The sequence below is a fragment of the Oreochromis niloticus genome, unplaced genomic scaffold, assembly GCF_001858045.2.
Source record: "Oreochromis niloticus isolate F11D_XX unplaced genomic scaffold, O_niloticus_UMD_NMBU tig00006614_pilon, whole genome shotgun sequence".
Classification (NCBI taxonomy): domain Eukaryota; kingdom Metazoa; phylum Chordata; class Actinopteri; order Cichliformes; family Cichlidae; genus Oreochromis; species Oreochromis niloticus.
Window position 1 is genome coordinate 40,001 of NW_020328090.1, and position 6,319 is coordinate 46,319.

At 42.7% G+C, this 6,319-nt stretch overlaps 1 long non-coding RNA gene across 2 annotated transcripts in view; it reads right to left on the reverse strand.

Moving 5' to 3' along the window:
* The window catches only part of LOC112845301 (uncharacterized), a 4,475-nt gene extending 4,027 nt beyond the window's left edge, over positions 1-448 (reverse strand). Inside the window, exon 1 of one of the 2 annotated variants that reach the window (XR_003218107.1) lies at positions 375-448. This is a non-coding gene — a long non-coding RNA (uncharacterized LOC112845301). Of the gene's footprint in view, positions 1-180; positions 304-374 lie in introns of those variants that run through there. The other variant, XR_003218108.1, reaches the window with a different exon arrangement.
* Positions 449-6,319: the final 5,871 nt, after the last annotated feature.

The following is a 6,319-nucleotide window of genomic DNA, read 5'->3' on the forward strand; positions in this document are numbered from 1 at the left end:
TTGGAGCTCGTGGGTCTCTGCAAGTAAGTCCCTGTAATGTTGGCCAAGCCTGATATACTAGAAACATCTGTCATTACCAGCAGGTGAAGCTGCCCTTAAAGCAGGATCTCACTTTAACCCTGACAAAAGAATTTGCTATTAGCATACTATGGTTATATGTCTCTCTCTCCTGTCTCTCACCTGTCTGCCTGGGCGGAGCTCAGCTGGGCTCCGCCCTTGGCCCACGCACCTGCCGTGAATCTACCTGATGACCTGGACTCCTGGGCTATTTAAGCTGAGGCTCAGAAGGCTTCTTCGCTGGGTGGTGGACTTACTCTCGTCAGTACAGCCCCGATAAACCCCGTTTGTCGTGTGATTACTCTATTTATGCTCACCGCAGTTCTCTTGTGCTCAGGTTCTCGGACTCGTCCGTGACCCCGATCTGTTTCCCTGGTGGCGTGGAGTGGAGTGAGAGTGAGTGTGCTGGAAACAAATACGAGAGGAGCGTGTGAGCGGAGCGAGTGTTGGACTTTGTCCTTTTTCCACTGTTCAGATGCAGGTTGTTGTTGTCACACCATTGCTTCAGATGCTGAACCTCCTCTCTGTAGCTGAATCATCGTTGTTGTCCATCAGTCCTATGATGGTGGTGTCATCAGCACATTTATAATGGTGTTACTGGTGTGGACTGGAGAACAGTCATGGGTGAAAAGTGAGTATAAGAGGGGACTGAGGACACACGTTCAGAGTGAGGGTGGAGGAGGTGTGGCTCCCATCCTGACGTTCTGGGGTGTGTTGCTCAGGAAGTCCAGTATCCAGCTGCACAGTGAGCTGCTGGGTCCTAAGTTGCTGAGTTTATGAACCAGTTTGTGGGCTTGAACTGTGTTGAAGGTAAAGTCCACAAACAGCATTCTCACGTACGTGTTTCCTGCTGTCCAGATGTGTGAGGGTTGTGTGAAGAGCTGTAATTATGGCGTCCTCTGTCCACCTGTTTGCCTTCTACAGACTGTAGCAGTGAGAGGTTGAAGATGGTGGTGAAACCTGCTAGTTGGTCTGCACATGCTTTAAGCGCTCCACCCGCTGCACCGTCAGCACCAGCTGCTTTCCTCGCATAGACTCAGTGTGGCTCTGACCTGATGCTGTTCCAGCTGGATGGGGGCGTCGTCCCTCTCTGTAACGCAGGATAGGTGTTGGTGTCACTGTTTTGTTGGTCAAAGCGGGCGAAGAACTGCTTCATCGTGTCAGGTGAGGTGATGTGTTTGTTTGTGTGCGATTGTCCTTGTAGCCAGTGAGTGTCTTGATCCCTGCCACATGTTTCTGGAGTGGTTTGTGTTAAAGTGTTCCTCGATGCGCTGTTTGAATCTGCGTTTGGATTCTTTGATGCCTTTAGATCAGACGCCTCTTTGTAGGTTTGTTGGTCTCCTGATCTGAAGGCGCTGCTCTCAGTAGAGCTTGCACCTCACTGTTGAGCCATGGCTTCTGCTTTGGGAACACTTTGTCTTTGTTGTTGTTACACTCTCAGTGCAGATGTATGAGAGTACAGCAGATGTGTGGCCCTCCAAGTCTGTTCCTTCTGTGAATACACTCCAGACCATATTGTCCAAACAGTCCTGCAGGGCTGTGGTGGATCCACAGTCTAGTGTGGACTGTGTTACTTCTGGGTCTTAGAGACAAGGTTTGGATTTCTGAGGATGTTTCTGGGGGATCTAGTTTTGGTTAAATTATAGTTCTGCATTCTTCATCATCATTTCACTTATTTCTTGGTGTTCACATCTCATTTATTTCCCTTTCCTGATACAACTGTTAGTTCATGCTGGTTTAAATGAGTCCTAAACTTCATTGTATGTGACATTAAACATGTTAAATGTAACTATAATAAAGATGTTAGTTGTTTTTGAGCCCCTGTATTAAAAGTAGATCCAGTTTAAAGTCAGCTTGAGTTTGATGTCTTTATGTCAAAGCTGCTCATGATGTTGAGCTGCTGATGGAATAAAAACAGGTAAAAATCTGCCTCAATATAAAAGCATGTAGTCCAGACTTAAATGTAGCCTATTGTTAGCTGAGGTCCACACACAGTGTTTGACAGTGTAAACTGTGTGAAAGGGCTGCTGGTGGAGCTCACTAGGATGAGCAGGTGACCATGTGCCACGAGGTGGAGAGCAGCTGGCCTGGCTTTGATTCTGACCACGCCCCCTTTCTCTCTCCATCTGCTTTGCTGTCACTTATCTTCACTGCTCTGTCCAATAAAGCTGAAAAAGGCCCCAAATCAAAGAAATCTGCTGCAGCCTCTGAAATGTCTTCTGTTTCCTTCCCGACGGCTTTTTCACCGTCAGCCCATCAGACAGTCCAGCAGCATTTATGATGATGTCATGATGTTGAAGAGACTGCTATGGTGGCCTCCCATGACCCCCAGCCTCATCTACACTGAGATGCAGACATTTGAAAAGCAGACAACTGAATAATAGTCCAACACAACAGTCTGTGTACAGACACACACTGAGCTTTCATAGAGTCAAAGGAGTCAATCAAACACAGCTAGTTGAGTCATTTCTTGTGTGAGTCTAAAGTGAATCTAGTATTTGAAAGTCCACTTCCTGTATTTGTTGTTGAAGACTTCTTCAGCTTCTTCTCAAGGACATCAGCTGCTTGTTTGGCAGCAGAGGCAGTTAAGAAGCTTCCTGAAAAACACTGAACAGTGAGTTCACTGTGGCATATGACAAATTCAGCTTTCTATGTGCAAATGTGTCTGTGTCGACCTTTCAAATGCTGTTGAATCCAAAACATCAGCGGCTCCTTGGCTGCTCACTTCATGCACTTCTCTTTGTGACAGTCCAATGACATCACAGCTGTTTCCACCCCCAGTGTCTCAGGACTGGACACCTTTAAACATGTGGAGGATCAAACAGCCGTCCAGCTAAACATACATGAAACTATCAAAGCTGACAATCATTCCAATAACATCTAATGGTACATATATATAGACACAGGACTACAAGGAAATGGCTCTCAGCATCTGGCTGTGGGAACAAATGATCCCTGTTTGTCTTCAAATTGTGTGCATGTTTTAGACGTGTGTCACATGTAGAAACACAAAAATCCCACAATGACACAAAGATGTGTTTGACACAACTGTGCAGCTGTAAGTTGTTTCTAATGATTCATTGAAGCTCTTCTAACATTCTGGAGACAATCAGTCCATGAATCTGTTCAACACCACAACAATTTGACTTCAATTTGAACGTTTGCCATTAAATAACCTTCTTCATCCAGCTGACAGCATCCTTCATTCTATGATATGAACAGTTCCTCCTGTTGATGACAAACCTCTGACATGATCTGCTTGAGGAGCTTTTTCATGTGAAGCTCTCTGAGCTCAGGGCTAAGTTGCTGTGTTTCATCTTTAAGAGCTGCTGCCTCCTCGCCGTTCTTCTTCTCCTAATGACACCATTTCTGCTTCAGATCTTTCACTGGGCCTAAAACAGATGAAGAGTAGATCTACTGCTGTTCACTGTTTGTGTCAATATGGAGAAATATGAAAGACAAACACAGCACATACAGAGAAATGTAGACAGAATGTGCAGCCAGTGCAGTAAATGGTCTAAATATCAGCTCTTTAGAAAATGATCCTGATGAACATGAAACTAACATCCAATGAGAAACACAGCTTCCTTGTTTCATGTCCAATAACAATAAATGAAGAGCTAATAAAGAGCTATTCTATTGTAAAATGCTGAGATGATTATTAGACAGAACCCAGCGGCTCACCAAAAGCCTGCATTGAAAATCTATATGAAAGTAATCTATGCTCATATATGGCAAAATCCTTTAAGTGTCACTGTGTTTTTCATCTGTGCTCTTGTTGGTTGGACAAGTTTGTAAATGACAAAGAGCTCAGTGGACTTTGCATCCATCAAATCCTGTTAGATGTTTGTTTTTCCTTCACAGCTTTGTGATGAAGGCTAAAGAACAGAGATATGAACTATTGCCAATATGAATCCTGATGCATGACGTGGGCACAGACCCACCAAAGCAACACTCAGCTCACCTCATTCCAGGCGCTTGTCTGCTGGAGACCATGAGCCTTGTTAGTCACACATTAGCACCGTGGTAGGAAACAGCCTCCATCATTTCATTAGATCTGAATTTGGACTGTTTCCCTCTGGATGAGAACCAAGTCTGTGTTAAGGTTCAAAAATATAGGGAAGGAAACACAGGAGGAATGCAAGTAACCACACTGGTCCAAAGGGTAAAGACGATGATTTTAATGAAATGACACGCGTGGGAGAATGAGCGGACTCCGTAAGCAGACAGCCCCACAATCTCATCCTCCTAACATCAAAATACAGTTTTATATGCATCAGAGTATATTTAGTGACTCCCCCTCATTGCGTCATCACATACATCAGCTTCAAAACCACAAATGTTCTATTCGACAACCCAAGGCCCAATTAAAAGTACACTGGCTTCCATCTTCTCCCCGGTGGTTTCCCGTAAGCCAGCTCAGCTCTCGCATCGTGCATCTACTGCTTCATCAGTCAACTCTCACCTACACCCTAACAGTGTGTGTGTATGTGTGTCTGTGCGTACACGTGCGAGGGCGCGTGCATGCTGTGTACTGCGTACGTGTCATGACCTCTCACTATTTGTCTGTCTGTGCGTGCAGAGTTTGCATCTGCTTTCTGAACCTTAGTTGACCTCAACTTAAGCAACCAACCAGGCTCAGGCCATCCTGTGTGTAATGATCTTAACTTCTATGTAAAATGTATAAACCCATTATACAAACTCAGACTCTGGTTTTGGTTTCACTTTTGCAAAGCCTGCAACTTCAAAAGCCTATAACTTCCTGTCTCATTTTGGAGTTACTCTTTCACCCTGCAGTCTGCATAAACATTAACATTAACATCCACAGTTTAAAGTGGTTCTTTTTACTGGACCTGTAATAAAAACTAATATGATACCAATATGTTTGAACATCTGAATGCATCTAGGAAAGCAACATCACTATTAACACTGAAATGTTAATGATGATTATAAAAATAGCAGCAAATAATAGCAGTAAAATATTTCTCCTCTCAAATCTATTGATCCAACACAAACTATCAAACACATTGGCTCACAGTCAGATTGGCTTTGTATGGATGGTGTAACAGGGGCTGGGAAAGGATGCTGAAAGCTGAATATAATACAGAACAATAACAGGACATATAATCATGTAGCAAACATGATCTTCAACAGGCACACTTCTATTATTCATGATCACAAAGAACTTGTGCAGCCCTGATATCAGCCCTAATATATGAGTGTGTTTGCCCAAAGATTGAAACAGCATCAACATGACAGCTGTAAGAAATCTTCTCTCAGCCTTTGTCAAGAGCATTTTGTTTCAGTAAGTAAGGAAAGAGACAACAAGCTTGTTTAAGGCATGTACATGGGTGAGAGCTCTGAGTGAGACTCACACACAACTGTAGTCCGCCTTCTTTATTTATACACTCAATGTATAGTTTACACAATGTATAGTTTCATAACTCTGTTAAGGGTAAAGGTGTGCTTCCCCTTTCGACAACTCTACTGCACGTCTTCGCCCTCATGCATATGGCATAATCTTCTCGTTTCAAGTTCCTTAGGCGTTTCCTGTTTTTCTCTAAAAGTAGTTGAAACAGGTTTCACAAGCGGTTACACAAAAGTGGTTATTTTCCACTGCAGCAGTATGTATGCTAAAGACGTAAAACATAGACTTTATAAAAAGGGTATAATAAAACAGTAAAATCTCTTAACATATTCCCTCCTGTTTTTACGAATTTAGCAGTGTACATAATCATGGTTTTACACATATCAGAATATGACCTCTTGTTTTCACATTTTCGATCACTTCGTCATTAGAACCATAGTTTATGAATAATTACAACACTTTACACAAAATCATCTCCATCGGGATCATCCTCATCATTGTGTTCATTCATTGATACTGAAACGTAAGCCGTTAATGATGTAAAAATCATCTTAGTAATCATTTTCCTTAAACATGGAAGAATGCATGTTGAAAATACACAAAATAACAGGAGTAAAATTCCTACGACTATTAGACCCTTGTATAACAAAACAGTCCATGAGCCACTTAATAACCATCTCAGCCAATCAGTGCCTCCATCCACATATTCCTTTGACTGCACATTCTGAAGCTGTTTTAAAACTTTTAAAGCATCTGTCATGTTACTAGAATGTATGTTATCAGGTATGTACGTACAACAAGTAGTATTAAAAAGTACACATAAACCTCCCTTTTCTGCTAACACAATATCAAGCGCCACCTGATGTTGCATAACCATTATCCTGAGAGCGTCTA